We start from the raw sequence: 14,594 nt of genomic DNA on the forward strand, positions 1-14,594 counted from the left end.
GACGGGCCTCGGTGATGGGCACTGAGAAGTGTGGTGCTGTTAGGAGAAAGGCCAAATCAGCGGAGAGCTCTCCTGAGGTTTTGCGTGATCCGATGAGATCTTAAGACTCTGAACCATTTCGGGCTTGGAGGAACCTTACAGAGCCCCTAGCCTGGGGTGCTGAGTACGTGGCACCAAATATACCCTCCTTTCCGTCCTTCGGTTCTTGGAAGACGTTGCTAATCGACCACCACTCAGTGAGCCCAAACACAGCCTCAGAATCCACCCCGAGGCTCCACCAGAAGCAACCTGTCTCCTCCGCCAGTGGGTATTGAGGGGGTGTTTATGGAGTGCCTCCCACCGTTCAATTTCTCTAACGTGAGCCGAGACCTACCTGCAATTTCTGTTCTCGGCCGATGGAGATAAGGAAACGGAAGCGCTGAGGGTTGGCCAGTGTCATGTAGGAACTCAGTGACCGGACCTCCCGACCCTTGGGCAGCCTCCTTTCCTGTGGCGTTCTCCTGATTCTAGCAGAGAGGAGGCCCGTCCCTGAGTGGAGATTTCCACTCTCGACCGCTGCTGCACAAGGCAAACAAAGAGACTCGAGGTCAGAGGAAAGCCAGAGAGCTTAGCCGCTGACCTCTCTTGCCGAGCGCTGTCTGGAGACGAGCACAGCTCAAGGAGCAGCCGGGCAGGGCGAGTCCCGGGGAACCCACGGGTCAAACCGCTTGTCCGTCGCAGATGTCTCGCTGGGCTTTGGGATGCCCTGCCTTCAATGCCATAAAACCGGGTAACGTGCTCCACTAGGCTCACAATCTCAACTGGGGGTGATGCTGAAGGTGTCTTCCTTTCTGGGGGGGGGGGGGGTGGTCTTGGAGGGGAGGACGAGTGGCTGGCAGCCAGTCTAGGGAAGCCAGAGGAAGCAGAGAGAAAGTCTTGACATAGCCAGTTTTCTTCCCCGCTCGGCCGCGCCCAATCAGAGGAAGAAAATAGGTGCCCCAAACCGGCCGATTCTTTGCAGGAAGGTGACGGGTGTCCTGACCCCAAAGAGCCTGTTGTGAGATATGTGATGCACGAACTCAATTAGCAACTTTAGCGGAAGCCAAGAGCTTCGTATGCTGTCTTAATTGAAATGCACAAGGCGACCTTAGGAAGCAGAGGGGGTTATTCCCCAGGAACAGATGTTGAACCGGACGCTTGGAGAGAGGGACCAGAGCTTCCGTGGCCGCATTTGAGTAAGGGCTTGAGGTCGGGTCCGCCTGACCCTGGTTCTGACGGAGCTGCACTCCACGGGCCGTGAAAAGGAACAGAACGGAGAGTGGGAGTCATTTGAGAACCACGAAGAGCGTCGTTCCCGGCAACGGCTTCGTGCAAGGTGCTGGGTGGGAACCGAGAAGCACGTGGGCTTCCTGCCCTCGGATCATTCCCAGAGAGGACAGGGTGTGCACTTGGGAAAATGTCATGCTGGAGGCTGAGTGGCATAAATCAATGCCTGTCATGGCTCCCTCGGTTGAGCCCCCGGCCCGCAGACAGGTGGAAACTTCTGGTCTACAACAAGACCCCCCCCAAGGTCCAGGTGAGAAAACTGAGGCTCAGCAAGAACGGATTTCCCCCAAGTCACACAGCCGGTGAGCTGCGGGGCCAGGACTCAAATCCATCCTGGATTCCCGTGCAGCTGACTCCTCCGGGAGCCGGCGGGAAGCGCTAGGAACCGGACGGTGGAGGCGGTGGGGCATCTGAGAGGAGGGTCCTGGGTGGACCCCCTGGACGGAGAACCACCCAAGGGGGCTGTGCCCGGAGGCCTCCAACGGTTCCCGCAGGTGTAGGACCACCGCGATTATGGCAGCACCTGTGACGTCCACTCCTGGGCTTAGACCCAGGTCCAGCGTCTGGCCCTTGAGAAGCACCCAATTTCACAGATGTGGCCAATTATTATTGCTGATTTCCTCTTGGAGACCTACTTTTAATTTCTCTGGCTTTTCCCTTCTTCAGGGGGTCTGGTCCTCATCAAGACAGCCCTGTCTGACGACAAAAGCAGAGGCTTCCAGGTAGGCTGGACGCACCCACGCCTCCGGTGGGTCTGGCAGAGGCTGGAAGGAGAGTCAGGTTTGTGGCCAATCCTTTTCCTCATCAGCAGTCAGCTCCCTGGAGCCCCTCAGAGAGGCTCTGGAGGGGCTGCTGATGGAGGAACCAGCTGGAAGGGAAGTGTGAGGGCAGATGTGGCCGCAGCGGAAGCCGGCAGTCGCCAAGCTTCACTGCAGTGAGTTGGAAAAGGTGCCCCACTTGGAGCCATGAGACCCAGGCCCAGATTCCGGGGCCACCACTCACTGCTAAGCCCTTCTGCCTCGGTGAGACTCAGTTTGTCCCCAGTAGTGCCTTGCGCCCGAGGCACTGCCTGTCCAGTGGATGTCCCTTGTCCCTGTTGTTGGCTAACCTCACTGCGGACAACAGCTGTGCTGTGGGGGCCCAAGGGAAACGGAAGACATATTTCTGCCCCAGCCCCAGCCTGGCCCTTCTCTCTCAGGCCCCGGAACTGCCCTTAGCCTCAGGAGTTCCTGGCTTCACCCTTTGTCCAGGACATTCAGAGAGATTCTGATAACAGCAGTTCGGAGGCTGAGAAGTTCGGGGACAGCATGTCCCTGCAACAAAGTCCTAACCTTCTTCTCCCTCCTCCAAGTGCTTCAGACCAGAAGAGGGGAACTTGTTACTTGGGACATGCAGGGACACTGCTTGGAATCCTAAACTCTGCCAAAGGCTTTCCGCCTGCTTTGGTGTGGTTCCGTGTCATACGTCTACTCTAACAATTTCAGGTAAAAATGGGACGCATGGGAAAGTTATAGAGACGTTCCTTTTGATCATAAAAGAAAAAAAAAAAAAAGGAAAAACCCCAGACAACCTAACAAGAGTAATTTGAAGAAAGATTTTGTCGGCTTGTGTCAGTGGTAGGGTGGGTTTCAGATAAAGTTTGATCCAGCCACTCAATACTTACACTGGGATCCAGAGTGCCCCAGCACCAACCCCTTTTCTATATACATCTGTGTGCACATGCCCCCCAGAATGGTTACCCCGACCCCCAATATCCATGACCTTTCAGCTCAAGTGTCTGGTGTCCGAGGCGTGTTCAGATATCGGTGGCCGGACCACAAGGGTCACATGTCTGTTCCACTTCAGTAGAGGCAAGATGTCTGAGAAGCCATCCCAATACCTCCTGGAGAAGTGGGGGCTCAGCCCCGGCAATGCCCCCCCTTGACCGGAGACTATCCGAAGAGTCTTGTTTTGTTCTTAATTAATAACTTCAGGAAAATTTTAAGTTTGGTTCTGGTTAGAATTTTCTTGTCTAGCTACTTCCTGAGGCTCTGTTTCTTGTTCATTTAGGAGGAGAAACGCAGACTTGGGCTCTGCTACGTGTCTGCACTGCCAGTGGGTCCAGGGTCACCCAAATGGCTGCTGACAGGTCGGGGGGGGTGGCTTTTCCAAACAAATCTGCATTATTTTATTACTTTCATACCAGGAAGGAGGTTTGATCTTCCGCACCTGCACTTACGTCATCGATTAGGCTGGAAGAACTTGTTTGGCCAAATTTAGAACCCACAAGAAGGTCAGAGGATAAATTTAGAACTGAACTCTGAACTTTGAGGGCCAGTCTGGCACTGCTAATTCCGCCTGCCCCCTTGAGTTGGGTTGGTTTTCCCTCTGACTCCTGTGTCCACAGAGTGCTTGTGGCATCGCAGGCTTGAAGAGTAAGACCTGGGATCTAGGCCTGTCTCTACTTCTCAGAAGCTGTGTGACTCTGGGAAAAGCGTTCAACCTCTCTGAGCCTCAGTTTCATTATCTTGTAAAGAATGAGGGTGGCAGTGGGTAATAAAAACATCTACCTTGGGGCGCCTGGGTGGCTCTGTCGGTCGAGCGTCCGACTTCGGCTCAGGTCACGATCTCGCGGTCTGTGGGTTCGAGCCCCGCGTCGGGCTCTGTGCTGACAGCTCGGAGCCTGGAGCCTGCTTCAGGTTCTGTGTTTCCTTCTCTCTCTGCCCCTCCCCCGTTCATGCTCTGTCTCTCTCTGTCTCAAAAATAAATAAAGGTTAAAAAGAAATTTTTTTAAAAATCTACCTTACAAAATGCTACGAAGATTAAGATTTTTTTGTTGTGGTGGTGGTGAGATATACATAACATAAAATGGACCACATTACCTATTTTTATAATTTTTTAAAAAGTTTATTAATTTTTGAGAGAGAGACAGAGACAGAGAGAGTGCAAGCGGGGGAGGGGCAGAGAGCGAGGGAGACACAGAATCTGAAGCAGGCTCTGGGCTCCGAGCTGTCAGCCCAGAGCCCGACGCGGGGCTCGAACCCACGGACCGCGAGATCGTGACCTGAGCCGAAGTCGGACGCTCGACCGACGGAGCCACCCAGGCGCCCTTATAATTTTTTGTTTAATGTTTCACATTACCCATTTTTAGGTGTGCAGCTCTGTGGCGTTAGGAACATTCACGTTGCTGAACAACAATCACCACCATCCGCTCCAGAACTTTTTCATCTTCCTCAGCTGAAACTCTGTCCCCATTAAATGCTAACTCCTCAATCCCCCTTCCCCAGGCCCACCCTTCTTTCTGTCTCCGTGACTTTGCTCCCAGGACGTCATCTAGGAGGAATCATGCAATAATCGCTCTTTTATGACCGGCCTACTTCATTTTGCACAATGTCCCCAAGGTCCGTTCACGTTGTAGCCTTCCCTGTAGAATTCGCTTCCTTTTTAAGGCGGAACAGTATTCCGTTGTGTGGCTAGGCTGCCTTGTATTTATCGATTCATCCGGTGATGGACACTCGGGTCGCTTCCACCTTTCGGCCATTGTGACTAACGTTGCTGTGAACGCGGGTGTGCAGATGTCTGTTCAAGTCTGGGTATAAACCAGAAGTGTGATTAAAATATTGCCCGCAGAGCCCTTAGCGCGTGCTTGGCATATAGTAACCATTCAGCCCTGTAGCCGATAAAGCTAGCGTTAGGAAAATAGCGGGTGAAATGTTTTGAAATGCAAATTAAAGAACGAACTGTCAAGTGAGCAACAGCTAAAAAGTAATATTCCTCCGTGCAGTTGGGGTCTAGTGGGACGTGTAATAATGACGTACCAAAATTATATAGATTCCTCCCGTAAAATAGGTACCATTTATGGAGCACTTACTATGTGCTGGAAACTCTGCTAAGCTCTGTATACATTTCCTCTCATCTCCTCCTCCCACCCAAAGGCGCGGGCCTATTACTCCATCTGACAGATGAGGAAACAGAGGTTCCAAGTGGTAACATGACTCTCTGGGTCACGCGGCCAGCAAGGGGCAGAGCTGGGATTCAAACCCCGGCCCTCGGCTCCAAGAGTAGAAAAGCACTGGAAAAAAGTGCGCAGTAAAGGCTGATCGGCCCCTGGGAGGGATGGGAGTGCTTACTTTTCTCCTCACGTTGGTGTGTATTTTTGCCCCAAACCAGGGGGGAGAAAAAGCGTGTATTAAACTGGACACACGCGCGCACGCATGCACACACGCACACACACAGCCCAACACAGGAGAAGAGACGAAGCCAGCAGTAGCCAAAACTCTGCTCGATCGATGCAGACTGTTACAGGCGCAGCTTTCCAAAAAGCAGAGCTCAGTGAAATAAATATTTTTCCTGTGAGAAGAGGCTTAAGTTGGCGATCGTAACAACCCCCCAATTCATTCCAGATCCGCTCAGAGTGGCTGGCGTCAGGATGCCCATCTTGATGTACTTAGCATCACTTAGTAACTGCAGCGTGCCTGCGTGTCTGGCTGGTTTCTCCCAGGCAGCCGTGTGCCAGGGTGGCTGGGCAGGGGGGCAAGAAGGAGTTTGTCTCTGGAGAATGCTCTCCCCACTCCTCCTGAGCTCCCACAGCTCCTTGGGGTCCCTAACTTTCTTTCCCTGGTAAAGCAGCACTATTTGACCTAAAGTGGAGGGCCTGAGAATCCAGCCTCTTTTCTTGGCAAAGGCTCCGTTCTTTCGGTCCTTGGAGACAGTCTGTGGGAGGAATTTAGAATCAGGGACTTTGAAAACACATACACGTGAAGAAGCCTGGGTTATCTCAAAAGCTGGGAGCTTTACAACCCAGACAAAAATTCATTGATTGACGGAGTGATTCATTCACTCAGTTGCATGCTCAACAATGCTTTATTGGGCTACCTCCCAAGGGTTAAGATTTGGTACAAACTTAGTATAAGACAGTACAAAGCTTCTGGAGGTACAAGGTTCATTCATTCATTCATCCATGCACTAACCGATTCGTCCAGCGGGTATTTACTGAATGCCTCCTAGGTTCCGGGTCCTTTCCTGGTAGTGCTGGTCCATTAAGAGCGTGCACTCTAGGTGGGGTGACAGCCAGAAGGCAAGGAAAATACAGTGAATAGGATATCTGCTGGTGTTCGGTGCTAAAGAGAAAAACAAAGGAGTGATGGGAAATTGGGAAATGGGAGGGCAGGGCTGGTCCCGCTTAGATGAGGGGCTGGGAGAGGCCTCACTGGGAGGTGATATTTAAATCCCAAGCTGCAGGAGAGGAGGGAAGATGATTCAGGAGGGGCACATATCACGTAACAGTGACTCACAGATCATGTGAGCCCCCTTTCAATTATCTTTCAGTCCCGATTAGGCCAAAGAGAAAGTCTTTTTGTTGTTCGTCACGTCCTTCGTGCCTCCCTAAGACCTACTAATCTCCCCACTTTGAAAGAACAGGCTTAGCAGGTAACGTGCCTACCTGCACTTGAACATGGCCCTGGGTTCGGTGTGAATATTTCCCACTTCCTGTTTATGTTTTTGTTGATGGCAAATGATGCAGGCTCTTCTTTCACAGTTGTGATTCAATTGTCCTTCCAAAACAGCCTTCGTTTTTGAAAAGCGAGTTGATTTTTTAAAAGGTATTCAGGGGCACCTGGGGGGCTCAGTCGGTTAAGCGTCTGATTTCGGCTCAGGTCGGCTCAGGTCATGATCTTGTAGTTCATGGGTTCGAGCCCCGCATCGGGCTACCTGCTGTCAGCACAGAGCCTGTTTGGGATCCCTTGTCCTCCCCCACCCCCCTGACCGCCCCTCCCCTGCTCTCTCTCTCTCTCTCTCTCAAAACTAAATACGCTTGAAATAAATAAATAAGTAGAAATAAATCAATAAGTACCAGAGGTGGTACTGCTGTGTGGGGAAATCGTAACGGTGGTAAATGCATGAAATTTGGGACACACTAAGCAAGACGTAACCCTTCTCCTCGAGCTGCTTGGAGCCTGGCTCGGGAAATGAAATCTTTTGAGTGGGATTCAGTCTGCCAAAGGGACTCTCTCTGAGGGCCTCTGGAAGAGGATGGAGCTTCCCATGGCTAGGGTGGATCGGGGAAGGGGGCTCAGAAAAGGTGCTGCTGGGGGCCTGCTTCGAGGCGAGGGCCAGCGCTGGACCCGCCCACGAAGGACCAGCAGGGCATTGCGGGAAACAGCAGGAGCACCGTAAGCCAAGGTCCAAGGTCGAGGGGGTGGAAAGATGAAGAAAACCAGCCAGGCAGCATGCGGATAAGGGAGCAGAGTTGCTTGAGGAGGCAGACTGTCCAGAAACCGCCCCAAATTTATGCTAGTCCAGTGACTAATCCTAACACGAATGCTAAAACGTCTCTTTACGGAGCACTGCTTTCTTGCGTTGTCTTATGCAATCTCAGCAGACCCGCGACGGAGTGCTGTTGTTATGGCCCCGTTCTACAGATGGGGAACTTGGGGGCACAGGCCAAGTCACCTGCCCAAGGCCGCGCGGCCAGCAATGACCTGTCGAGACTTTTTTTAAGCCTATTTTTAAAAATCGAACTAGAACTCACGTACCATGAAGTTCACAAAGTGCGCTGCCCCCACAAAAAAAAACCCATCCCCATTAGCAGCCACCACCCCCTCCCATCCTTCTCTGCTCCCAGCCTCTGGCAACCACTAATCTATGTTCCGTCTCTATGGATTTTTGCCTGTTCTGGACATTCCATAGAAATGGAATCATATATTATGTGGCCTTCTGTGTCTGGCTTCTTTCATTCAGCGTAATGTTTTCAAGATTCATCCACAGGGCGACATATATGGCTGCCTCATTTCTTTGTACGGCTGGACATTAGCCTGTTGTACGGATATACCACGTTTCGTTATCCACTCGTCGGCTGAGGAACATTTGGGTAGTTTTGGCTCCTGGGCCATCAAGAGTAGAGCTGCTTTGAACGTTCGCGTGCAGGCCTTGCGTGGACAGACGTTTTCGTTTCGCTCGGGTGCACGTCGAGGAGTGGAATTGCTCAGCTCGGTCCTGTAACTCCGTGCTTAACCACTTGAGGGACAGCCAAGCTGTCTTCCAAAGTGGCCGCACGTCTTACGTCCCCGCCAGCGGTGTCCAAGGGGCCGACCTCTCCACGTCCTCCTTGGTGCCTGTTGTCCGTTGCTTAGGTTATGGCCATCCTCGTGGGGGCGGAAAGGCATCTCACCGCGGATTCGATTTGCTGGGGAAGAAGCCAAGTGACGTTTACTTAGAAACTTACAGTGTCCACCGCTGGTGCTGCCCAGCCGGGTCCAAGGGAACAGAGAGGCAGGTGCACTGATTGAGTCTGGGCGTGAGGGTGGGTGGCCAGGGTTGGGGACCGCTCGGAGGACCGGGCCACAGGAGCAGTTGGAGGGGTTGCGGGGTTCAGAGCCTAGCAGAATCTGGGGGTGCGGTGGGGTTGGTGAGGGCACGTTGCCGGCAACAGAACTGGGAGACTGGACCTTCCTGTCTCCCTGGGTCCCGGATCAGCCTCTTTTCAAGGAAGGAGGCTTGGCCCCAGGCTTCCTTTACCCAGAATGAGACAGGAGCTGAGTGGCAGATTTCCTCCTCGGAAAAGCCAGCGCAGAGGGGGTCTCGAGGAGGGAACTGCATCAAGGCTCTCTGTGTCCCCGAGGATGTCATGCGGTACCACCTACTGTCTCCAAAGTTGTGGCTTTCAGGGTCCTGATTCCCCAGGGGAATCCTGTAACTCCCAGGACACTGGGTCAGGGCTCATTCCCATGTCCTTGGTGTAGGGGACAGGGCTCTGGAGACCACAGGTGTGCTGTCGTTAGCTCTCAGCTCATTTCTAATCATTCACACGTTCAGTGCTCGTGTTTCTTGAGCATTTCCTACGTGCCCTTATGACGTACCCTGCTCCGAAGCTTCATGCACATGTAATTTCCATCCCCGTTTTACAGATGAGGAAACAGAGGTTCTGGGAGGCGAGGGAGATAGTGTGGCCAAAATCACACAGCCGGTGAACGGTATGGTCAGGATTTGAGCCTCATCTCCAACCACTAGGCACACGGCGAGCCTTCCATTTTAAGGCTTCCCTCGGCAGAATTTGTTGGTCTCCTACCGCCGTGGAACGGGCTGCCACAAACCCAGCAGTTTAACACAGTCCCCGTTTAGGAGCTCCCGGTTCCGGAGGGCAGAAGTTGGTGGGGCTCGGGTCTCTGCAGAGGGCATTGCAAAGCTGGATTCAAGATACCAGTCAGGCTGGGTTCTTGTCCGGAGGGGTCTGGGGACGAATCCGCTTCAAGATCACTCTTGTGGGCGTTATTTGGCCCCATGTAGCTACGGGACTGAGGTCCCCGCTTCCTTATTCGTTGCCAGCCGGGGCCACCTTCAGCTTCTAGAGGCCCTCAGGATTCCTTGCCCCACGGCCCCCCGTCTTCAAAGCCAGCGATGCAGACTCTCCCTCACACCGAATCCCTCCCCTACTTTAAACATCTTTCGGCTAGAAGAGCCAGTCCTGTTTAAGGGCTCACCTGATAAGGTCAGGCCCACCCAGGATAGCCTCCCTTTCGCCATAGAAGGTAACACAATAGCCCATTATATTTACAGGGTCCATCCGCACTCAAACGAGAAAGGATTAGGCAAGGTCAGAGGTCACTGTGGGCCATCTTAATATTCTGCCTGCCGCAGAAGATCTTAGGTTCTAATAATGATGATCACAATAGCTACAGTTATATCGATACATCTTTTCATTTGTTAGCGCTTCATGGCTCTCAGACCGATTCTACATCTGTAATCCCGTTGGAGCCCAACAGCAATGCTGTGGGGTCTGTGCTTTTTCCCCATTTTACCCACCGGAGAGAGGAGAACGCCTACCTAGCCCAGCAAGGGCTGACGTCCAGATTTCTGACCCCCAGCCCGGGGCTCTTGGCGCCCATAGTACCCCCGCCTCCCATTAGAACCCCCAGACCTCTTTGCTGTCCCCGGAAGGGACGAAGCATCATTTCCAGGCAGCCCAGCCTACAGGGAGTACTTCCTTGTAAACTCGCCACATTGGGTCATCGAAACTCCAGCTTTTACAGGAATTGCCACTGGGCTGGGCAAACCTCACCTCATTTAGCAGGAAAAAACCAATAAAGCCAGAGGGGCGCAGAATCAAAACAGCATGTGTGCAGGAAGGGCCCAGCTTGGCAGGGGCCCAGCCTCCCCGCGGGGGAGGCGGTTTGGCCGAGGCTGTGAGGCGCTGGCCAAAAGCGAGGGGCCATGCACTCCAGGGGACAGTGTGTCAGGTAACAGCCATCACTGCCCTGTGTCAGCGGGCGCCAGGCATTTGGATCCCTCAAGCGTCAGCCCCCAGAGGCCCACATCTTCTAGACTTCCTGTGGGGTACCCCCTTTTATATTTAAACCAAGGCCCGAGACCCCAGTGAGAAACCCAGGACCCTGGCCCCTACCCTCTCCCTCACTGCCCCCAAGGATTCTTGAGGGTCTTAACATCTCTTCTAGGTACCTTTGTGCTGACATGTTAATTTTTAAAAACCCTCCACTCTTCCAAAATTGCTGTCTTTTTCCCCTTTATCCCACGTTGGACACTGCTCCAATTCTTTCGTTTTTCCTAAACTATTGCTGACACAAGCCTGCCGGGAGAGCGGACTCTAGAGACAGCTGCTGTGAGCCCGTGAAAAGAATCTGGTGAATTTGAGCCGAGGGGGTCTCCCAGAAGGTCACCGGGGGTGCGCACAGGCCTGGAATACAGTAAATGGGCAAAAACTACGTCCTCACGGGGCCTGGATGGCTCAGTCCGTGGAGCCTCTGACTTCGGCTCAGGTCATGATCTCGTGGTTCATGAGTTCGAGCCCCACATCAGGCTCGCTGTCGTCAGCCTGTCAGTGCAGAGCCCGCTTCAGATCCTCTGTCCCCCTCTCTCTGCCCCTCCCCCACTTGCGCTCTCCCCTCCCATAAATAAATATTTAAACAAGCAACTAAGTCCTCAGAAGGAAAAAGGGGTGCCTGCCATCAGGAGGAGAGAAAGTCTACAGAATTCGGGGTAATGGGAAGCCAGGGGGAGCACACTTGGAAGTAAATTTCAGAATCCCCATCCCAAAATTTCATTGCCTGGAGAATTTCATGTCTCATTCCCTCCCATCCCCCAAAGCCCTCCCCTTCTCCAGCTGTCAGTCACCAACAAGCACATTTCTGTGTTTTCTCATACTGAACTAGTGTTTTTTCTCCCACCCACCAATGCTTGGGGCCCATCTTGACACATCTAGAATCCCCTTAGCCTGCTGCATTAAACAAAGTGTTTTCTACCCGTTGTGGTTGAAGTGTGTCCCCCCCCCCCACCACCCCAAAAGATCTGCTGAAGTCTTATCCCCTTGTACTGATGCATGTGACTTTCTTTGGAAATAGGGTCTTTGCAGATGTAATCGAGTTAAGATGAGGTCACTAGGGTGGGCCCCAGTCCAGTGACCGTGTGCTTAGAACAAGAGGGAGATGCCTTGTGAAGGCAGAGACCCCTGGGAGGAGGTCACGTGACCCAAGAGGCAGAGACTGGAGAGGTGTGGCTAGAAGCCAAGAAGGCCCAAGGACAGACGACCACCAGTAACAGCTGGGAGAGGCAAGGAAGGACCATTTCCTAGAGACTTTAGAGGGGACAGGGCCCTGCCGACACCTTGATTTTGGACTTCTGGCTTCCAGAAGAGACCATACATTTCTGTTGTTTTAAGCTACCTGCTTTATGGTCCTTTGTTACAGCAGCCACAGAAAACTAATACACTTCCTCAGGTCTCTAACCTTGTGGCACAAAGCAGTAGACAAAGCTATAAATCAGGGCGTCTGGGTGGCTCAGTCGATTAGGCCTCTGACTATTGATTTAGGCTCAGGGCATGACCTTGCAGTTCGTGAGTTTGAGCCCTGAACTGACAGCACAGAGCCTGCTTGGGATTCTCTCTCTCTCTCTCTCTCTCTCTGCCCCTGCCCATCCCCTCTCAAAAATAAATAAATAAATAAATAAATAAATAAATAAACTTTAAAAAAAGCTATAAGTTATAGTTTGGTTTTTCCTTTTAATAAAGAGAAAACTGTAAAAGGAGTAATGTAAGGTAATGTCGATGATTTTATAGATGAGGAAACCAAGGTTCAGAGGGTAAGTCACAGAGCCAGAAAGGGGCAAAGTCTGAACTTGAACTTGTTTTTTTTTTTTGGACCTCAAGACTTATAATCATCACCCTCCCTGTGGATCTGTGGATGTATATCTCCTGGGTTAGTGCAGGGTCCCCAACTCCTAGTCCCCAGATATCACCCTTCTTTATTACACGAGCTCAAAACTTAGGACTATCCTTGTCCTTATGGGAACCACCTGTTCCAGCTATATCTTCTGTAACATGAGCCCGCTTTCCCTGGTGATTTTCATTACAAAATTGGAGATGCGTTCCCACCAAACTCATCTCCCAGTAGGCCAAGCAGGAATGTTTGGCAAAGAAGGAATTAATTGATAAACAGCTTGTAGTACACAAACTCCAGAGTCTGCCTGGAGGGTTTTGCAACACTTTTGGAAACTCCAGGATTACAATTCCAGCACAAACTGTTTATTTCAGGCTGTTAAGCCACATACATATCCTGTATGCCTGAGAATCCACTGGCTTCTCTGTGAACAGAGCCCCTCTCTTCCTTTTCTGTGGGCATTTTTAGTGGCTGGTAGAGCAGGGCTGCAATACCTGGGGAGACCAGTAGGGGTCTTTTTCCAACAGGAAATGGATTTAAGGCTGAAGATTCTTGAAACTGAAGGCTTTGGGTTCTAGAAAATAAGCCTGTTCCTTTGGGAGGAAATCCACTCTCCTTACACTGTGGGTTAACCACCTGGCATAAAGTCACTCAGTCCTGAGAACGGGGCAAGAAAAGTTGTGAAAACATCTGACTTTTCCTGCCTCCCTGTCCCAGGGTGGCACTGAGCTGGGGTCAGGGGGCCTGGGACAGCCTGTCTCTGCAGTTGGTACCAGGGGGAAAAGGAAAGTGCACATGGCACCGTCGAAAGAAAAACCAAAACGGCAGGCTGGCTTGCTTTGTCTCTTATAAACTGTTTACCTTGAGATGACCAGATGGCTCATCTCTCGTTGAACCCTTGACCATTTCCGGTGCTGTTAACAGCCTCCATCAGCAAACAGTCCCCGTCCACCAGCCCAAGCGCCTGCACAGGAGTCCCGGGACCTGCTGGCGGGGGAGCTCGGGCATCCAGGAGGCTGACTCTGCACCGCTGGGCCATGCATCTCAACCAGACGCAGGGACTGGGGTTACAGGCAACCGTGGGGTATAGAAGACACGTGAACAACCGCAGTGGGGGGGCTTGAAATGTTCATACTCACCGGGCTCCTCAGTTACAGCCCCTCACCCACCCAGGGTCCTCCAGTGTGGTCCCTGTGCAGCCTAGCTCCTCACCTGTCACCACTTAAGTGCTCAAAATGTGTTTGAATGCCAGTATTTCCCCCCTGCCCACCCCGCCCCGGCTGTGTGAGTTTGGCAAAACCCTTTGCCCCCTCTGAGCCGCAGCACTGCAGTTGTCAACAGGGTGGGGGGATGACAACTCGTCCCGCCTGCCCTCCAGGCTGGGTGGGAATGGGTGGAAATAGGAGGGATGGTGAGTGTCAAGGCTTTGAAAGTCTTCCCCCACCCCACCCCCAACCTACCCCCTGCCTTTTCTAGGACAAGCCCCAGTTGTGATTAATTTTTTAGGGCGCGAAAGGGGCACAACAGGTGCTCTTGTCTTCCTGGGCAGTGCGTAGGGAGCTCCTGACCATCCCGATCTGGGTTCCATCCTTAGGCACTGCTGAACGAGGCCTCTCTGCAGGCGGGTGCCTCTTCAGAGCTTTGTGGGCGCAGTTCCGGGGGTGAGATTTTAGTTAGATGTGTCCAGAAGCTGCAAGCCTGGGGAGGGGTGTAAGAAACCTGATGGACATTTTCAGGTGGAGGCAGAGGGTGAGGTGGAGGCAGAGGGGTGATGGGGGCTTGGCCCAGGGGGAGGGGGATGCAAAGGAGGGGACGGATTCAGGGTGTTTCTGAGAAGCAGAGCAGACAGTGAAAGCTCTTGGCCAAGGGCCTCTATGGAGGAGGGAGATTCTCTTGAGGGCTTTACAGCCTGGTGAGGGAGACACAATTCTCACCCAGGGAGCTAGACTTCAGTGGTCTAGAGAGTAGAAACTTAATCTTAGAGGTGGAGAAAGAAAGTCCCAAAGTCTTAAAACATAGAAGGACAATGTTGACAGATCTGGTCACATAAATATTTGAAGCTTCTGTCACACACACACACACACACACACACCATTAGGAACAAGTTAAAAAGCACGTGAGGGGCTGGGAGAAAACTAGAAG

At 52.4% G+C, this 14,594-nt stretch overlaps 1 protein-coding gene and 2 long non-coding RNA genes across 3 annotated transcripts in view; 2 read left to right on the plus strand and 1 right to left on the minus strand.

Moving 5' to 3' along the window:
* Positions 1-14,594, plus strand: part of RIPOR3 (RIPOR family member 3) — a 74,460-nt gene that overhangs the window by 17,418 nt on the left and 42,448 nt on the right. The window lies entirely within an intron of this gene.
* Positions 543-2,762, plus strand: LOC109272279 (uncharacterized). The gene is made up of 3 exons (XR_002082379.2): positions 543-769; positions 1,972-2,027; positions 2,657-2,762. It is a non-coding gene; the product is annotated as an uncharacterized LOC109272279 (long non-coding RNA).
* Positions 2,671-6,618, minus strand: LOC128773452 (uncharacterized). The gene is made up of 3 exons (XR_008417695.1): positions 6,255-6,618; positions 4,426-5,997; positions 2,671-2,774 (listed from the first exon to the last, which is right to left on the minus strand). It is a non-coding gene; the product is annotated as an uncharacterized LOC128773452 (long non-coding RNA).

Source organism: Panthera pardus, unplaced genomic scaffold (assembly GCF_024362965.1).
Source record: "Panthera pardus isolate Hobbes unplaced genomic scaffold, ASM2436296v1 HiC_scaffold_25, whole genome shotgun sequence".
NCBI classification, from domain to species: domain Eukaryota; kingdom Metazoa; phylum Chordata; class Mammalia; order Carnivora; family Felidae; genus Panthera; species Panthera pardus.